Source organism: Nomascus leucogenys, chromosome 16 (assembly GCF_006542625.1).
Source record: "Nomascus leucogenys isolate Asia chromosome 16, Asia_NLE_v1, whole genome shotgun sequence".
Taxonomy (NCBI): domain Eukaryota; kingdom Metazoa; phylum Chordata; class Mammalia; order Primates; family Hylobatidae; genus Nomascus; species Nomascus leucogenys.
In genome coordinates, this window is record NC_044396.1 from 51,011,581 (window position 1) to 51,032,905 (window position 21,325).

Consider the following 21,325-nt stretch of genomic DNA (forward strand, 5'->3'; position numbering starts at 1 on the left):
AAGAGGGGTTCCACTTCACAGGAAAAGGGGGATGACAGCATAATCCTTACCTAGGGCTGTTCAGAGGCTGAGAATATAAGGAACAGAGTAAAAAAGGCTACAGAGACTAGTATCAGGAGGAAAGAAAAGTCAACTTAGAAGAATTAAATTAAGAAAGAAAACATAGTTGGTCACAAACTCCTTTTGTTTACTGAAACGTGAAGCAATGGAAACATCCTGGCAAAGGGGACTGCATGGAGCAAATTCTCATATATGCCCGCAGCCCGAGGGTTCAGTCCGCAATTATTCTACCTCCAGTTTTTAAAAGGCTGAGTACCAGGCTCGGTCCACATACTGCTCCTGTTCATACCGGGCCATGTCATATAGAGAATTCCGTGTAGCTGCTGAAGCCTGAGATAACTCACTCTCTGGCCCATGACCGTAGCCCTCTCCAACTGTGGGGAGCATGGCTGCAGCATGACCCGGTAGGCTTCTGTCCGTTCCACAGTAGGCTGGAGCAGCAGCCATAGCAGCTGAAGTGGCAGCAGTGCGAGAACTTGGCAATAGGTGTCTGTCGTAGGGATTAGCAGAAGTAGAGTTGAGGTGGCTGGTCACAGTTGTACTTTGGACTTGAGGCAGATGGGACATGGTCTGCTCTGCCTAGTTATATGCAGAAGCTGCTGCTGCTGCTGCTACTGCCTCATAAGAGCAGACAGACCCAGTATCGCTTATAGTAGTCGAGTGCTGCATATGCATCGCTGTAATACCTAGATTCCCCATAGCCCATGGTGTAAGGCGTGTGAACTGCTCCATACTGTTCATTATACTGCTCAGTAAAGTCTGCCACACGACCCGTACGATCTACCGGGCACTCTTTGGACCAGTGACCTTCTTTCTTACACTGATAGCAGCCACACTGGTCTCCCATTCCAGGGGCAGTCCGAAGCCGGGCTTGTGGACAACTGCACATGCATTATCTTGCCTTGGAACTCTGTGTTGTCAAGGCCCCTGATGGTCTCACTGCATCCTCTGACCACTCCACGTGTATGAAGTGTATGAAGACATAATCTTTCACGATGTCACATTCAATGACTGGACCATACTTCTCAAACTGGGCTCGAAGCTCTTGGTTGGTACAAGTGGGACTGATGTTACCCACGTGTAACTTGGTTGACGCTTTGCTCTTATTCTTGCTGGCTTCCACGTTGATGTTCACCCCATGAAGCTTGTAATGATGCAGGTTGTGTATGGTATCGTCAGCCGCCGTCTTCTGTTCTACGTGTACAAAGCCGTAGTTCTTAATGATGTCACATTTCAGCACCTTCCCTACTGCTTGAAAAGAGAGCGGATCTCCTGCTCTGTGGCCTCCTGGGGCAGGTTTCCGATGAACAGCTTCACCACCCGGACAAGCACCTCCGGGTGGCCGCGGCGGAGGTAGTTCCTGCGTCAGAGAGAACCCTGCAAAATCGTTTGTCTTGATAAAAGAAAAACTTCAGCCGAATAGCTTGCAGTGAGCCGAGATTGCGCCACTGCACTCCAGCCTGGGCGACAGAGCGAGACTCCGTCTCAAAAAAAAAAAAAAAATTTTAAAAGAGTTTAATTGAGCAACGAATGATTCACAAATCCGGAGCCAGAGTAGGCTCAGAGAATCCAGCGCAGCCACATGGTGGAAGGAGATTTATGGACAGAAAAAGGAAAGCGATGTGCAGAAAATGGAAGTGAGGTACAGAAACAGCCAGATTGGTTACAGCTCAGCGTTTGCCTTATTTGAACACCGTTTGAAGAGTTGGCTACATATGATTGGTCAAAACTCAGAGATTGGCACACGTGTGGGTTACAGTCTGTTTACACCTCCACTTGTTATAGTTCATGATGCACGGAGAAACCTAGGCCAAAATTAAAATATGTAAGGAGGCAGCTTTAGGCTAAAATTGATTTAACAGTCTTAATAAGATCCCTGTCCAAAGGCTCACATTTCTATAGAAGCTACAGTTTTTCAGTTCCAAGGATAGGTAAAAACAGGGCAGCACCATGATCTATAAAATCTAGAGTTATAGCTCAGAATTAGGGCCGTTTCTTGGTGACATTGTGATGGTTGAGCTGGTCTACAACAAATCTGTGAGGGCAGAACTTGGAAGTGTTGGCTGCCTTCACGGCATGGAAGGCCTCAGCCCTGTTCACCACAGCGTGGTTGTGCTCCTGCCCCGTGGTCAGATAGGACACACTTGCTCAGTAGTAGTTCTCGTGGTCTGCGGCACGACCGCCAGTGCTTCCAGATCCACTGCCTTCCAGGAGTGCCACCGCAACAGAGGAGGGCAGTCAGGAACTTGGAGCCTGGGGCTGCACTCATCAGACAGCCAAGTCGTTTTGGCCACTGATGCAAAGATGAAATGTTTAACTATCTTCTTACAATATTTAACTTGGTAATGTAGTTTAAAATGCATATACAAAATTACAAGTATTAAAAAATGTTATTTTTAAAAATTGCCTTTTCCCACTCACACATTTCATGAAAACATTTTATTCAAACTTTTTAAAGGCATGTTTCATGTCAGTGTCTTCCATCATCTCTAAAGAGATGTTCTCTACCAATTTTCCTGACCACTTCATCTTCACTTCTATCCAAACTATTTGCCACATAGTACTTTTTTCTTGAAAACAAAAAATTTATTACAGGCTGGGTGTGGTGGCTCACGCCTGTAATCCCAGCATTTTGGGAGACTAAGGAGGGAGGATCCGTTGAGATCAGGAGTTCAAGACCAGCCTGAGCAACACAGGGATAACCCCATCTCTACCAAAAAAAAAAAATTAGCCAGGCATGGTGGTATGCATCTGTAGTCCCAGCTATTCCAGAGGCTGAGGTGAGATAATTGCTTGAGCCCAGGATTTGGAGGCTACAGTGAGCCATGATTGTGCCGCTGCACTCCAGCCTGGGTGACAGAGCAAGATCCTGTCTCAAAAGCAACCAAAAAACAAAATTTATTACAGAAAATTTCAAACACAAATTGAAGTATATAGAAATCTCAAAAAAGGTCAGGCGCAGTGGCTTATGGCTGTAATCACAGCACTTTGGGAGGCTAAGGCTGGCGGGTCACAAGTTCAGGAGATCGAGACCATTCTAGATAACACGGTGAAACCCTGTCTTTACTAAAAATACAAAAAAAATTAGCCAGGCATGGTGGCACCACCTGTAGTCCCAGCTACTCAGGAGGCTGAGGCAGGAGAATCTCTTGAACCTGGGAGGCAGAAGTTACAGTGAGCCAAGATTGCGCCACTGCACTCCAGCCTGGGTGACAGGGCGAGACTCCATCTCAAAACAAACAAACAAACAAACAAACAAAAAAATAACCTCAACAACTATCAACTCATGGCCAATGTTTTGTTCATAATCCTCCATGCCATCCTTCCTGAATTGTTTTTAAGCAAATCCCAGACATCTTATCATTTCAACCCAAAAATATTTCAATATGTATCCCTAAGAGAAAGCTCTTTTTGAGAAATATAACTGCAATAGCATTATAGTACCTAAAAATTAATAATGTCTTCACATCATTAAACATGTAGCAAGTGTTCAGATTTCCCCATTTGTGTCATAAACTTGTTTAAATCAGGATCCAGACTAGGTCCATCCATACCTTGTGTTTAGTTGATATGTTTTTTATCTTTTAATCTGTGGGTGTCCTCCTTCCTCTGGCTCTTTTTTCCTTGCATGTAATTCATGTGTTGATCGGCCCTTTAGAGTTTCCCACATCTGGAATTTTGCTGACTGCATTCCTGTGGTGTCTCGTAACATGTTCCTCTACTCCCCTTTATCTCCTGGGAAATAGTAGGTGGCTCTAGAGACTTTATCACATTCACATTCTATTTATTGGCAAGAATATTTCTTAGCACTTTCATCAAGAGGCTAATTGGTTGGTTGTTTTTCTTTTGGTGTTATTATAGCCATTAATCATCACTACCTAGATTCACTATTTCAGAAAAGGTGCAAAATGGTGATACTCTGATTCTATCATTTCTTCTTCATTTATTAGCTAGAATACTTCTCTAAGGAAAAATGTTCTCTTATCAACTTTTGATTATCCTAAGGTGCAGTCTTCAGGAAAGGCAAGATAAATGTGTGATTCCTTCTCTTTATTAGTTTTCAGAATAATGAGTTGGTTTCCTAACATCCATCAAGAGTGACCTAATGTCTAGGTATTACTTAGTTTTCTTTTTGGGTGGGCGTGATGGCTCATGCCTGTAATCTCAACACTTCGGGAGGCCAAAGTGGGAGGATCAATTGAGCCCGGGAGTTTGAGGCTCCAGTGAGCTATCATTACACCATTGCACTCCATCCTGGGCAACAGACCAAGACCTTGTCTCAAAACAAAAATGGCCGGGCGTGGTGGTTCACGCCTGTAGTCCCAGCACTTTGGGAGGCTGAGGCGGGCGGATCACCTGAGGTCAGTTCAAGACCAGACTGGCCAACATGGTGAAACCCTGTCTCTACTAAAAACACAAAAATTAGCCAGCGGTGGTGGCAGGCACCTGTAATCCCAGCTACTCAGGAGGTTGAGGCAGGAGAACCCCTTGAACCCGAGAGGTGGAAGTTGCAGTGAGCCGAGATAATGCCATTGCACTCCAGCCTGGGGGACAAGAGAGAGACTTCGTCTCAAAAAAAAAAAAAAAAAACAAGGCTGGGAGAGGTGGCTCATGTCTGTTATCCCAGCACTTTGGGAGGCCGAAGTGGGCAGATCACTTGAGGTCAGGAGTTCAAGACCAGCCTGGCCAACATGGTGAAACCCTGTCTCTACTAAAAATACAAAAATTAGCCAGGCATGGTGGTGCGTGCCTGTAATCCCAGCTATTCAGGTCAGGTGGCTGAGGCAGGAGAATTGCTTGAACCCAGGAAATGGATGCTTCAGTGAGCTGAGATCACACCACTGCACTCTAGCCTGGGCAACAGAGTGAGACTCTGTCTCAAACAATAACAAAAAGAAAAACTTAGTTTTGTTTTATCTTATTTGTGATATACTACTTTTTATTTTATATAGGCTCCTGGCCCTGGAATTTTTATTATAAGCTACAACCAACCAGTTATAAACTATTAGGATATTTGACCTTTTCTTCAGTGGATAATCATATTTTATCAACAGATGTTGAATTTTTGAGATAGAATTCACATACCACACAACTCACAAATGTAAAGTGTACAATCCAATGTTTTTTAGTATATTCACAGATATATGTAACCATCACCACAGTCAGCTTTAAAACATTTTCATCACTTCAAAAAGAAATCTCCGTAACCTTTAACTACCACCTCCTTATCTACCCATCCCCTCCCCCAGGCCCAAGTAACCTGTGATCTAATTTCTGATCTATAGAGTTCCCTGTTCTGGACTTTTATACGAATTGAATCATATATTATGTGGTCCTTTGTGACTGGCTTCTTTCACTTGGCATGATATATTCAAGGGTTATCCATGTTGTAGCGTATATCAGTACTTCATTTCTTTCTATAGCCAAATAATATTCCACTGTATAAATATACAACGTCTTGTTTATCCATTCATCAGTTGATAAACATTTGGGTTGTTTCCAGCTTTTGGCTATTATGAATAAAGTTGCTATAAACGTTCATGTACCTATTTCTATGTGGACATAGGTTTTCATTTTGCTTGGGCATATACCTGGAGTAGAATATGGTAATACTATGTTTAATCATTTGAGGAACTGCCAGACTTTTTTTCAAAGCAGCTGCACCATTTTACATTCCCACTAGTAGTGTATGAGAATTCTGATTTCTCCACATCCTCACCAACATTCGTGGTTATCTGACTTTTTGTTTCCAGCCAACCTAGTGGGTATGAAGTAGTATCTTACTGTAGTTTTGATTTGTCCTTCTGTGACTTATAATGCTAAGCATCTCTTCATGTGTTTATTGGTCTCTTGTATAGCTTTCTTGGAGAAATGTCTATTCAGATCCTTTGCCCATTTTTAAGTGGATCATTTGTCTTTTTTATTGACTTGTAGGATATATAATTTTTCTCATTTGCCACATAAGTATGTATTAATATAACCACTTATACTTTTTAAAGTAATTTTTTAAAACTTACTTTATAAATGTAACCAGCACTTAAAGTTGTGTAGTAATAACCTCAGGATTAATTATTGACTCCATATTAAGTTTTTTAGTAACTTTTAAATATTCCAGCAGATGACCTCAATAAACGTGAAGAACTAACATTGGCTGAAGTTTTTTTCAAACTAACATGTCTTCCCTAAACAATAAGTTGTTATTCAAAACAAAATATTGAGAAGAAACCCTCTATAGTATGATCAGCTTTGTAAGGACTTGAACATATGGTGACTCTTTTCTGAGGAATATTTTTACGAAAATCCTGTCTTTTATTGGATATATGTGGTACATTACATAATTTACAACTGCGTTTTAAAATAAAGCCCATGTAGCGCGCGTTACTGGATGACATTAGTCCCTGTGCATTACTGCTGGGTTGTAGGAGATTGCGGTGTTAAATGACATCAAAAAGGAAGTGTTTAACACAGTCTACGACCTGCCTGTGAGAATATCCTTCTTCAACTTAGACTCCAGAGGAAATGAGTCTTTCCACTGAAAGGTGTTAAACACGTCCCTCCCACGGTTACAGTGCTCAAGAGAAAACTGACTGGGCAGAGAGATTACAACCCCAAGGAGAGCATAGGTGAATAGCCCACTCCAGCGAGCTTAGTGGTCAGCCATTGCACTTAGCAAGGGAAACAGAGCTGACACATCACATGGCTTCTGGTGAGGTCCATACATAGCAAGGCAGCAGGCCACAAGCAGTTTTGTGGACTGCTGGAAGAAACACATGCTGGAAAAAGGTTACCACTAGTTCTTTATGAGGAAGAACTAGGGTCTGGAGTCAGATGTCACTGTTCATTTTTTGTAGTTTGTTGCATGTAATCTTGTAAGCAAACTCTAGTTCTTTTCACAATGAGCAGATTGGTCATTCTCAACAAATTATTGTCTTCCTCAAGTTCTAAATTTAAAAAGCTCTTTATGTATAGATAAATTAGGTAGACCACAACTAACTGTTAAGTCAAGATTCTGTTTTTGCCGTGATCAATAATATATCAGCAGCCTCCCTTACAAAATTACTAATGCAGCCACAAGGATGTGTTACTCATATAAATATTGTTTTTATTTATTTATTTATTTATTTATTTATTTTGGAGAGAGGGTCTTGCTCTGTTACCCAGGCTGTAGTGCAGTGGCATGATATTGGCTCACTGCAACCTCTGCCCCCAGATTCAAGTGATTCTTGTGCCTCAGCCTCCCAAGTAGCTGGTATCACAGGCACACGCCACCATGCCTGGCTAATTTCTGTATTTTTAGTAGAGACGGGATTTCACCGTGTTGGCCAGGCTGGTCTCGAACTCCTGGCCTCAAGTGATCTACCTGCCTTGGCCTCCCAAAGTGCTGGGATTACAGGCATGAGCCACCATGTACACCACAGAAAATATTCTTAATGGAAATACACCAAAACAGTGGTTTTAGTATATTTTGAAGGGGGGCCTTATAATAATTTATCCTACTTTTTTTCTATTTTTCTAATTGTACATAATGGGAATTTTTTAAAAAATGAAAACTAATAAAATAAAAAATAAACAAAGCTTATTCCTAAATGATTCAAATTTGTTACAGTTTCCATAGTAGTGCTTTCTACCCTTGAAATATTGACCAAAATAGATTACTTCCAGTGCAAATAATTAGGTTATAGAAAAACATTAAGAATTTGTCTATACAACATTATATGTGTTGAGGTTTTACAGAACTAAGCCCCTTTTCCTCACCTGAGTTTAAGACCAAGTGAGAGATAGACACAAGAGTCAGACAGTTGATGATCAAAACTTTATCTTGGGCCGGGCACCGTGGCTCATACCTGTAATTCCAGAACTTTGGGAGGCAGAGGCAGGCAGATCACATGAGGTCAGGAGTTCAAGACGAGCCTGATCAACATGGCAAAACCTTGTCTCTACTAAAAATACAAAAATTAGCCCGATGTGGTGGCACACACCTGTAATCCCAGCTACTCAGAGGCTGAGGCAGGAGAATTGCTTGATCCCTGGAGGAGGAGGTGGCAGTGAGCCGAGATCGTGCCACTGCACTCCAGCCTGGGTGACAGAGTGAGACTGCATCTCAACAACAACAACAACAACAACAAATGAAAGAAAAAAACTTTATCTTGATCGCTGGTAAAGCTGGATTGGAGAACATGGTTTTAAATCAGTGGCTTACATTTTGCCCCAAATTAAACTTGTCTGCTTGGTCACAGGAAGAGTTGGAAAGCCACAGGCTCTCTTCACAGTGATGGAACATGCCCCATTAACAACACTATGCAGAGAACAGACTAAAAAACATACTCTCTGCAGGCAGCCAAGCTAACAGGGAAGTGGAGTCCAAGAGGCTGAGTCACGCATGCCCAGTCCTTATGCCCAAACACCAGAGGTAGCGGGGGTAAAGAGAGACCAGGGATGTTACTTTAAGAAAAGAAGTCTTCCATACAGAACTATAAGACCAAGGGAAATGAATAATCCTAACCCACCTGAAACAATAATAAATGGTAAAAACTTCAGCCAGGTAACTAGGGCCATATGATCCTAAGAAATAGTTTTGACTGGTTGTGGGGTTTTTTTTTGTTTTTTTTTTGTGACAAAGTCTCACTTGTTGTGGTTTGTTTGTTTGTTTGGGACAGAGTCTCACTCTGTCCCCTAGGCTGGAGTGCAGTGGCATGATCTCACCTCATGCAGCCTCCACCTCCTGGGTTCAAGCAATTCTTGTGCCACAGCCTCCTGAATAGCTGGGATTACAGGCGTGAGCCACCACACACAGCCCGTTTTGGCTATTTTTGAAACTAAATTGATTTTAAAAATTAGGGGTTCACATAAATGGCCAAAAAAAAAATCATTAAGCAGAGGAACCTGTTGTATTTTGAAAAACAAATAAGAGCTTTCTTTTTTTTAAAATGTGCAATAATATTTTCACTTGATTTATGCTTCTTTCAAATTCCACAAATTAAAAATGACTTGCAAATTAAAACAAAAATTAGAAAAACATTGTCATGTCTAACAGAATTCTCTCTCCCTTCTCTAAACACTACTTAGCCAGAAACAGAGAAATAAAAACTTCTCTAAAAGAGGGTAGAGGAGCTGTTGTTTGTTTTTTAAAAGTTAACTCATTGTGCAAAGCTGGTAAGGAAAGCCCATCCTCTTAGCTGGAGTTGCATAATCTTCAAAGAAGAGTCCCTGGAGAGTCATAACCAGAAATGTTGGTTCAACACACACACTTGCTGTGCAAGACTCCTGGCCTTCATCCAGACTCCTTGGGACAAGGTGTCCACATGCGCCTGAATGCCGCCAAGGAGATGCCAGGTAAGAAGATTTTCACATAGGTATTTCAGTATACAAACTTGTTGCAGCACATTTGCCCACTCAGGTATTAAACTAAATCCCTTTCCACACTGCAATGTGACTGAACCTGAGGAAAATAATCTTCTACACCAGGCACAAATGAATATTTCTGCTTAGGAGCAACCAGAAGTCCAGGAGTGAGAACAGAGTTCTCCAAGGCAATTGCCTCTGGCAGCCACAGGCTGAGATACCTGGGATCTCTCTTTACTGAGAGACCTTGAGACCCTTAAGCCTCTTTTGGCCTCTATTTTCTCATCTCAAAAACACAGAGGCTGGATTTATCAGGTGGGAACTGCCTTAAGATCCTATGGTACTTTAGTTTGTTTCTATCCAAACATTCTTATGGTAATCCAATAAATTAAGGTGAAATTTATTGCAGTGATTGATTATTCAGTTAAAGCCAATTCAAAAAAAAAAAAAAACCCGACTTTATCACTATGCAATATGTCCATGTAACAAATCTGCACTTGTACTGCCTAAATCTATAAAGATAAAAAATATATTAAAAAAAAACAGCCAGGCGTGGTGGCTTACACCTGTAACCACAACACTGTGGGAGGTGAGGCAGGCAGATCCCTTGAGGAGTTTGAAACCAGCCTAGGCAACATGGCAATACCTCGTCTCTACAAAAAATACAAAAATTAGAGGCTAAGGTGGGAGGATTGCTCACTTGAGCCTAGGAGGTTGAGGCTGCTGTGAGTTGTGATTGTGCCATTGCCTTCCAGCTTGGGCAACACAGCAAGACCTTGTCTTAAAAAAAAAAAAATGAAAAACCTGTAAGCTACACTTGTGTGTAAGCACATGCCTACACACACACACTTCGCTCTTAAAATAAGGGGCTTGATATTATTTCAGTTGTTTGTTCACACAGGCCCAAATTGCTCAACACTGGGTTTCATGTTGCAGCTATTGACATGTTAATTGTACTGGATTGTTTTCCGTCCCCTCAACTGTCTTCGTCTGTCTTTAAGCAGAATGGATTTCTAAACATGGGTCCTCAAAACAGGATGGTGGAGCCAGCCCCACATGCTTGGGGGCATGTAAGAGCTAAACGTGCTGATACGCTGAATATGTGCCTGAAAGATGGATATGACACAAGGACAATAAACAGTGGTTGATTGAAGGAAAAATTCCTGAAAAATTGAAGACAAATACATCTTTCACTAAACAGAATCAAATTTTATGTGTTGTAGGACAAGTATCCAGGACTACGTTTTAAAAATGTAAATGTAAAAAGAACACTGGATTTAGGTCCAAATTCATTTCTGCTACTTACTGTGCAGCTTTGGGCAAGATCCTTAAGCACTGTCTCTGAGCTTTGGTTTCTTCTCTAAAACTGTAGATTAGACACCCACCTCAAAGGAAAGGGTGGTAGTGATGATTAATACTAAGTGATAACTTGATTGGATTGAAAGATACAAAGTATTGATCCTGGGCGTGTCTGTGAGAGTGTTGCCAAAGGAGATAAACATTTGAGTCAGTGGGCTGGGAATGGCAGACCCACCCTTAATCTGGGTGGACACAATCTAATCAGCTGCCAGCACGGCTAGAATATAAAAAGAGAGACTGGCCTAACCTCCCGGACTCTATCTTTCTCTCATGCTGGATGCTTCCTGCCCTCGAACATCGGACTCCAAGTTCTTCAGTTTTGGGACTTGGGCTGGCTCTCCTTGCTCCTCAGCCTGCAGATGGCCTATTGTGGGACCTTGTGATCACGTGAGTTAATACTTAATAAACTTTCCTATATATATATAGTTCTGTCCTCTAAAGAACCCTAATATTATGGTTTTGAAGATTGAATAGGAAACTGTAAAAGTGCCTGGTATAGTACTTAATATACTCAAAAGTTTTTATTTGGATATTAACATAATTGTTTTATCATTTAAGAAATCTTTTTGAAATGCAAATAATAATGCTGATTGATTGATGTGTGTGTGTGTGTGTGTGTGTGTGTGTGTGTGTGTGTGTGTGTGCATGTGATTTTTAAAATGGAGTCTTACAAAAATTTTCCCCAGATAAGACGTGTTCATCACTCTGTCACACAGGGCACCCACCACTCAGAGAAAATATCCATCCTCCGCCCCTCCACACACATCAAGTTCTTATCCAAAAGAAGTTTCTCCCTTCCTTTTTATGCCAACATGGTTAACTCATATTTTCTTTACTAGTGACCAATATCATTTTACCTGTCTATTTTAGGATAGCTTTTCCAGAAACTATGAAAGGCAGAAGAAAATTCCTCCTGTTTCAAAGACCTACAAAGCAGTAGCAGATTCACCAACTTCTGCTGGAGATGCTACAAGAAGCCTTTATTCACTGTCTCAAATGCATTTTTTTTTCCTCCTGTGGCATAACCCTGCAAAAGCTAAGGAGAGCAAGTGTCCTCAAAAGAAAGGGAGTGTTAAAACCCCCTGTTTAAAAAAATACAAAAACTGGCTAGTCGTGGTGGCTCACGCCTGTAATCCCAGAAATTTGGGAAACCGAGGAGAGTGGATCACTTGAGGTCAGGAGTTCGAGACCAGCCTGGCCAACATGGTGAAACCCCGTCTCTATTAAAAATACAAAAATTAGCCAGACATGGTGGCAGGCACCTGTAATCCCAGCTACTTGGGAGGCTGAAACAGGAGAATTGCTTGAACCCAGGACGCGGAAGTTGCAGTGAGCTGAGATCACACCACCGCACTCTAGCCTGGGTGACACAGCAAGACTCCACTTCAAAACAAGCAAGCAAACAAACAAACAAATAAACAAAAAACCACTTCAGCTTCTAGCGTAGTGCTGGACATGCAGTGAAGGATGCCAAAAAGCTTAAGAAGGAAAACGGAATAAGCACTGTGTCTACAGTCTTCACAACTGAGACTTAGTTTCTCTTCCTGCACTATAAATATAATTGCCCTCCCTGTCTCCACTGGTTATTGAGAGGACCACATGACCATGAGTGGCAGCAATACATTACCTAAGTTATTATTATTATTGTTATTCATCATGCATTCAACAAATACTGAGATCACTGTTCTAGGCTCTGGGAATACAGCATTAAATCATCAGACTAAGATGTCTCCCCCTCGTGCAGCTTCCTAAGTAATTGTAAGATATTTTTAGTTTGGGAATAGTTCTAAGTAGGAAATAAACAGAGCAAAGTAGTTAAAAAACAAAACAAAACAAAACAAAAAACAGGGTGGAGATGGGAGTGGTTCTAGGTTAGTCAGTCCTTTTTGATGGGGATTTGGGAGCTGAGTCCTGAGCAATGGGAAAGAGCCAGTCATGAACAGATGTGGAGGAGGAGCATTCTATTCTGAGAAGAGCATCTGCACTTCTTCATGCAGGTTCTGAGTTGGGCATGAGATTGATGTGTCAATGGACTAGAAAGACAGCCTGTGTTCTTGGAGCACAATGAGCAAGGGAGAGGGACAGAGGATGAAGTCAGAAAGCAGATGGAAACCAGTGCATCTAGGTCATGGTAAGGATTATTCTGGAAATCTGCTGAAATGCACATGTTCCTGTTTAATTGCCTTGACACACAATAGGCACTTAATAAATATTGATATTCATTGATTTCCTACAGACATAATGTCTTAGATAAATATGTGATCTAACAGTCATCTAATTGACCAGGGCTCTGAGCAAATGGCAGATGTACCAGCATAACCTTTTTAAAGAGGACAGTAATGCAGGTTGCATTCCAGGGAGCAGAATCCAGAGGTGGGCTTCTCATCTGTAATGGATTGAACGTTTGTGACCCCCAAAATTTCATATCTTTAAATCCTAGCCCCCAGTTTGATGATTGTATTTGGAGGTTAGCCTTTGATCATGAGGGTGGACCCCTTAGGAATGGGATTAGCACACTTTTAAAAGAAACCTCAGAGAGCTCATTTGCACTATTTGTCATTTGAGGACATGCAAGGACCAGGAAGAGGCCCTCATCAGACACTGGATCTGGCAGCTCCTTCATCTCGAATAGCCCAGCCTCTAGAACCATGAGAAAATAAATTTCTGTTGTTCATAAGCTATCCAGTCTATGGTATTCTGTTATAGCAACCCAAACAAGCTAAGACATCATCCATCTTGGAAGAAACCTCTCCTATTTCACTGTAAATTGCAGATTCCACCAACACCCTGCCAAACACCAAGAACTGAGCTCAAGGTTAGTGCTATGTCTTCTGGGTCCCAAGACTTCGAAGCCATCTCTGGGGAGTGTGGGAGGGAAAAAACCAACAGCTCAAGACCCATTCTCTACTCCTTTCTAGCAATGCAACTTTGAGCAAGTGAATTACCTAATAACAATAAAGGTAAGTGTTTATGTAGTGCTTTCTATAGGGCAGACATTGTTCTAAAGACCTTACATGTATTATCTCATTCAGTCTTTAAGAGGGGATAATAATAATGCCTACTTCATAGGCTGAGATGTGAATTGCAAATCAATCAATGTTTATTCCCTCCCCCTTTTTCTGTGAAGACTAAAATGTCTGCCTTCAAAAGCACTAGAAGAGATAACGTGTATGAAGTGCTTGCTCGATAGTGGGTGCCCAACATATTGTAGCTATAATAATAATGATGTTATCAAGTCTCCCTCTGTGAAGCCCTAGTTTAGCTGGAGGGTCAAAGCCCTGCTGATGACTTGCAAAAGTCAGGTATTTGGGATATATCTTGCTGCTAACTTATCCTAGAGACTGATTAAGAGCCTGGAGCATAATAGATGCTTAACAAATATTCTTTCCTCTCTGCTGAGATCCAGAACTACCTGAAAAGGTAGCTCAGAGAATACAACTTAGTATTTATTAGCTGTAGAAAAGAAGGTTGGGTGTGGTGTCTTATCCCTGTAATCCCAGCACTTTGTGAGGCTTAGGCAGGAGGACTGCTTGAGCCTAGGAGTTTGAGACCAGCCTGAGCAACATAACAAGACCCCGACTCTACAAAACATAAAAAATTAGTTGTGGTGGTGGCATGAACCTGTGTTCTCAGCTCAGAAGGCCGAGGCGAGAGGATCGCTTGAGCCTAGGAGGTCAAGACTGCAGTGAGTCGTGATTGCACCACTACACTGTAGCCTGGGCGACAGAGTGAGACCTTGTCTCAAAAAGACAAACAATAACAAAAACAAAACTATAAAAAAGAAAATCTAAACCTTTGTGTAAGGTGTTACTCTCCAATGTCCAAATTCATGCCATAGCAGAGAATTTGACAATCAGAACATGAGGAGGGGTCCTGGCACCTCTGTGAGCCACATCAGGACTGGCCTGAGAGTAAGAGGCAATAGCAATGTCATGGCCAAGCAGAAGAAAGGGTTAGGGGAGCTGGCTAAGGGAGATGGGCTCAAAACAGTGAGAATGACACCTTGTAATAAGGCAAGGAAGTAGAGAGTGTTCATAAGCCAAGATTTCGCAAGCAAGATCTGCCTGTGTAACAGTTTATGAACCCTATATTCTCCCATACATACTGTACCATATCCAACATGCCCCAGGGGATAAGAGTTGAGGGGCCCCCTCATATGCCTCCCTTACCACAGCCTGCCACAAGATCTCACTTTAGAAGAGGGACCCTTTGAGGCTAATGTCTCTATCTCCAAAGACCTCTGTGAAATGCCAAGGTCTGACTTGAGAGAGGTAATACATCTATCCATTAGCACCTACCCACAAATGAGTGTGTTGTCTTAGTAGATAAGCCAGCTCTCGTGTTAGGAAACTAAGAGTAGAGTTCAGAGATAGGACACAAATCAGAAAAACCGCTGTCAGTTCTAAAACAGGCCAAAAAATAACAATAAATCTGAGGTTTAAAAAAAAAAATCAGAACAATGGTTGCCTGGGGGGGATTGACTGGGAAGGTGCATGAAGGAATCAGGGGGAAATTCTATGTTGTGATAGGGAGGAAGTTACATGGGTGATGTATTCATTTGTCAAACTTGGACCGCTAAGAGCCCAAGAGCTGAATATTTCAATGTAAAACATAAATTTTACCTTAAACAACTCTTAAGAAAAATAATAACACAATGGAAGAGTGGAGGTATAGATAATATAGAGATGGCAGAATGAGATGGGTACATGAGTGTTCATTATACTATTGAATTTACTTTGTATATGTTTAGAATTTTCCATAATAAAAAAGCTAAGAAAAGTCTTAGTCAGGAGCAGCGGAAGGTAGGACTGGGGACCAGGAAGGGGCTCTGTGGGATGAGGACCCACACAGTCAAAGGACTGCATGGGGAATACACAAAAATATTGGGGGGAGAAGGAAGGAGCCTTTTGTCCCCTGCACATTTCTTGTCAAATTTAATCCCACGTGTTATATATTCTTTTGCCTTATGAATCCAATCTTTTTCCATTTCATTTTCTAACTGCATAAAAGAAAGCTAATATTTTCATGTGTTTGCACAGGCCACTGTATCAATAGTTACAAGCTTCCTGAGAGGAGGGGAACTAGAAGGCTACAACGTGGTTTAAATGTGTCCCAGGCCAGCCCTGCTCATACCAAGTGAGAGAACTTCAGAGGAGAGGGACCCACAAACCCAAACTGAAATTGCTTAAGAAACTTCCACATGTAGATTGTTGTATTCCCAGAAACGATTCTCATCACAAAAAAAAAAATGGGGGGTTGGGGTAGGTTAGTGAATAGTCTTCATGTGTAGATAGATTTCTCCACCAGGGGATAGAGTTGACAGAACGAGGCCTGCAAACTCATGGAAATTAGCAGTAATGAGACATAAACAGTCAAACCTCAAAATAACATCTCTGGCCTTTAGAATCAACACAGCTCTCCTGTCAGCCTGCACCTGGCCCGTCCGGCTGGGTCTGGGAGCCAGTGGGGTTTTAGGCCCCTTTTAACAGCTGCCAAGAGCACATTACTCATGGCCGGGATGTTGGTCTTTTATGTTGCCACAAGTGGCGCAGCCGTTGTTTGGACCTGGCGGAGTCCATTGTAGGTTTTTCTCAGGGCTGGGGCTTTGTTCTTTGATTTTTCCAGAAGCTCTAGTTTGTCCAAATGTTACCCATGTGCAGTTTGCAAGCCCCCCACGCTCCTGTGCTGGCCTACAGCCATGCTCACTGCTGGCAGCATCCTCCAGCCCCTGGAGAAGCAGGGCAAGAGGCTGAAGTTAGAACAGCAGAAGGTTACAACCTCACCCTAAGACAGTGTTTGACCTGCCTTGTCAGGGTCCAGGTTCTTAACACAGTGCAAAGAGCTGGGAGGAGGCAAATTAGCACAAAAACTGCTTCTTACAGGCATACCTGGGAAACTACAAAAAAGCCTAATTGTAATACCTCTGTTTGAAATACACCCTTGAAATAAGTTGGTTGGTTGGTTGAGTGGTTGGGTGGGTGTATCTAGTTAAAAGAATCCCTAGATCTATTTAGTTGATAAGATCTTTTCTGGGTTTCTAAGCTGCAGATCAGCCTGGTGCAAATGGATTTGGGGTGAAATCCTGGTGGAGGTCATTAGTATCTGGTGATGATATGCTCACAATATTTTAGTGTAATTATCTGTCTACTATCTATTTCCCCTTTTAGACTTTAAGTTCTTCGAGGGAAGGAGTTATGTCTATCTTACTCACTGCTCTATCTTCAGGGTCTGGCCCAGAGAAAACCTTCAAAAAAAAAAAAAAACTCTACTGCATGAATGAATATGTTGAATCTTGAGAGCTTGTCTGGAGCTTGTCAGGGGAGCTGAGCAGGGGAGCTCAGCTACTCTGTACCCTTCACCAAAGGCCGGTCCTCCTGTCGGAGATGGTCATCCACTTTGACTGAGTGCACAGCTTCGGGAGAGATGCACATGGAGTGCTGAGGGAGGAAGGGGACGCCTGCCTAGCCAGCCAGATCAGCTGAATTAATCCTGGCGGTCAATAAGTTGACAGATGTCACAGCCAGATCACCTTTGCATGCAAATATGTTGAATCTTTAATGTTCAAGTTGTTACAGCCTATAATGGCCTGGAGGCATTTCATACTACACTGGGTCCCTTGTGGCAAACTTTGTTAGCTGGGTATCCACAGCCATTTCTTTCTTTTCTTTTTCCTTTTTCTTATTTTATTTTTTTGTATTTTGAGACAGTCTCACTCTATCACCCAGGTTGGAGTGCAGTGGCATGATTTCGGCTCACTGCAACCCCCACCTCCTGGGTTCAAGCGATTCTCCTGCCTCAGCCTCCCAAGCAGCTGGGACTACAGGTGCGCACCACCAAGCCTGGTTAATTTTTTGTATTTTTTAGTAGAGATGGAGTTTTGCCATGTTGGCCAGGCTGGTCTCGAACTCCTAGCCTCAAGTGACCCACCCACCTCGGCCTTCCAAAATGCTGGGATTACAGGCATAAGCCACCATGCCCGGCCTATCCACAGTCATTTCTGTCTCCTTTCTCCTTCTCACTACAGAGGTTGGAAAGCACCCTTGCAGCTAGGGATAGCGAGTTCTGGCCAATAAGGCGTAAGAGGGAAACTGATGGCATATTTCTGGGAGAGATATTTTGTTTTCTGATTAAAAAAAGAAAAAAACTCAAATAAAATCACTTTCTGGCATTGCCCTTTCTTCCTTATTCTTGCTGTGAATGTGGACTGTAAAGCCAGACACTGTGACAGTCATCTTGCAACCAGTAGTGACAAGCATGAAGAGGAAAATGCAACACCTAAGGATTGTAGAGGAGAAACAAAAATATTCTGGGTTATTGGGCTTCACAGAGTCACTGAATCATCTCTGCAACCACCTACCTCCAGCCTTCTTGTTAAGTGAGATAACAGGAACATCAGTAATGTTTGAGTCACAATTAGTCTCATTTTATTTTCTATTACCTGCATTTGAATATTTCATAACTGGGACTTTTCTTACTTCCACATTAGATACATGGATAGCGATGGTGTTTTATTCAGCTTGTTATTCCTGCACACCTAGCTCAGAACCTGGTACATAGTAAGAGCTCAAATATTATTAAATGAATGAACAAACAAAACAGGAAACAAAAAGGGATTCAGAAGTTTATTTATCGCCCTTCTATTATATACAAGGCATTGCTGATCGCTGAGTGAGGGCTGTTCTTAGAATTTATTATTTGCTTGCATATTTAAACTATAGTATTTATAAGGCATTGGTTGCAAACTATTATAATTCTTGGCTCTTGTCCTTTGATTTATATAAATTATGGTTTATCAAAGTGCATGCTGTTTGCTTATTTTCTTAATGCGCACATATTCATTCTTGAAGCTTTAAGAAAAGTTACTTCCTCTATTTCCTCTATTATGTTTATTAGCAAACCCTTTTTATGAAATATGGAAACTATTTTTTCTTCTTTGACATTAGTTAAAATTGGTTCCACTGAGGATTGTCAAACTCTGGCTGTTGGCTGACATCGTTTCATGTGGAGCACTAGGGTATATACCATCCATGGGGTTTCAAAATGTCTGATGTTTGAAACTTTTAAATTAAAAAGAAATGTGGAGCCTTGATCAAATGGAAAGGTTTTAAATATATCTAATGCAAATTGTAATGAAGGAAAATGTATACTCGCTTACAGTCAATGACCCATGTTAGAAGAAGGTCTGAAATAACAAAAAGAACAGTAATAATGCAAATATTATGTTAATAAGTCTGGGGATTGAGTCTGTGGGAATTATAATAAAGTTTCTTTTTTCCTTTCACACTGTTCTTCATCAGAGCTCCAGTGAAACAAGAGTAATAAAATTTCCATCAATAGGTGGCAACACTTGTATTGTTTGCTTTTTAGAGTAGGCCTTGATTGCATTTCAGAACAAATGTATTGATAGTTGGCAAAGATGAATATGATATTTTTTTAAAGCAACAAAATCCAGAAATAACATCCTCATGCAAACATAAAATGAAAACTGTGACAGAAGAAATCATGAAAACAAACAAATAAACCTAAACACTAGCACTACTTGTGACCATGGCCTGAGAAACCCCACGGGCATTTCCTTAAGCACAGAACGATGGAGTCTCCCTAGGCTAGAACAACCCAGAAGCCCACAGTACAAGGGTGAATGGTCACTCAACCAGAGATATAAATAAGATGGAATACTCTTTAGCTATTAAAAGTGCTGAAGTCTGGGGTACCCCCCAAGTCATGGAAATGTGTATATGGAATAAAGTGAAGTAAAAAACCAGAACATAAAACTCTGTGTATATGCAGGTTACAGTTTTGCAAAAATGTGTGTGTGTGTGTGTGTGTGTGTGTGTGTTGACAATGATGGGAGAGAATTTGGGACCATATCAATGGTTTTATGTTGAGCCAGTCAGTTCTTTTTATTTTTTCCCCCTGTGGAATTTGTTTAGATTCATATTAAAAAGAAAAGAAAAACCATAGCACTAAAACCAGCCATTGTACCCTGAAAGAGTTGTCGGGCCTTCTTGAGCTCATGGAGGTTTGCAGGTTCAGAGAGTCCATTTGAAGAAAGCAGAGAAGCATGAAGACAAAGATTCCGTTTTTGCCCCTGAAAATTTTGTGGAGGCTGTTATCCATCCTTGGCAGGCCTCTGCCTTCTTGTTTCTTCACACTGCAGTTTAGACAGCAGGGACAACCTTGTCTGTTTAATAAGTTTGTGAACAAAGGCTGATTGCTTCCCTTGTCAATAAATAAACATTATCTGCTTCTGTTTCTCTGCTAAATTGAGTTTTTGCTTACCCTAACTGGTTATATAAAGGCTTTATGTACACAGGAAAAAGAAATGACAAGGTTGTGTAAGCACACAGCCCTGGGTAGAGTTGTGAAGTCAGTACAGTTTATTTCTATGGGCTCCTTTTTCTTCTTTATGCATACTTTCCCTCTTTCAAAGGCCCAGATGGCTCCTGAAACCACTATTCTCATCTTGCATCAACCTCGTAAGGAACCAATGGATTTCTTCCCAGGATTCTTTAAATCAAAACAAAAGAGGGACTAGCCCAAGGAATGATCACTACAGACTGAATTTTGGGCATGGAAGTGGGTTTATATTTGAGAATGACAATCTTAAGTCATACCACATAGGCAACAGTCCTTGTAAAAAGCCAGAACTGAGGAACAAACCTGAGGCACAGTTTAATTTACTGGCTCACCACCAAACAATTAAAAGGAGGTAAACTCAGTATTAGAAGCTAGGTCTGCGGAAAGCAGAAGGTGCAATGAGAGGCGGTGAGAGTTCAGAGGAATGAGGATGAACCTCTCTTTCTCTTCTCATAGGAGAATGGAGCCTGGACACTGTGCCCATAAAATGCCTCAGAATTGTTGCTGGTGTAAGGCACAGTATGGTACCAACAAGACGGAAGAGGACAAAATCCTCTGATTTTGAAATGATGAGGGACAAAGGAGAAAAACACACCAATGATTCAAAGCTAGGTTTCCTCTGAAATGTCATCCGGTAATGAGAATGATGTTAACGTCCAAAACTTTCTCAAAAGTAGCCACAAGAAGGTCAGATTGACCAGACAGAATGGGTGCTTTGGGGCTCATCTGCTCCCAAAGTCACTCATCAGACTCAATGCTACTTCTCTCTATGCGCAGGGCTGCCATTATTCTCCTGAAAACCCATAAGAAATTTTTGATCCTTCTGTTGGCTCAACAATTCTGATTTTTCTGCCTGGCTTATTGATAGTGACTGCTCACATTTCAAGTAAAAACTGCAAAATAAGGCATCCAGACTTGTTGCATCACAAGGCAGGAAAAGACAATTACTGAAAATCTAAAGAGAGATACATGACTATTCTGCAACAAGTTCCTTAGCTCTCCCACGATCATGGAGCAGATTGGCAGCAGAACTGGAGAGAAACTGTTTTCTGTACTGTATGTCTCACTCACTCATTTACCTGAGGGATGCAGGTTTTGAGGTAATAGAGATGCCAAATCCTTAGGACTTTATAGTATAGGAGGCAGCTCCATAGCCTTCAATGTCAAGAAAAAAAACTCATTCAAACCCCTCTAATTTTAAAGA

The 21,325-nt window shown here is 41.6% G+C and overlaps 1 pseudogene; it reads right to left on the bottom strand.

The window, feature by feature from the left end:
* Positions 1 to 282: 282 nt before the first annotated feature.
* Positions 283 to 21,325, bottom strand: part of LOC105739710 — a 35,415-nt pseudogene continuing 14,372 nt past the window's right edge.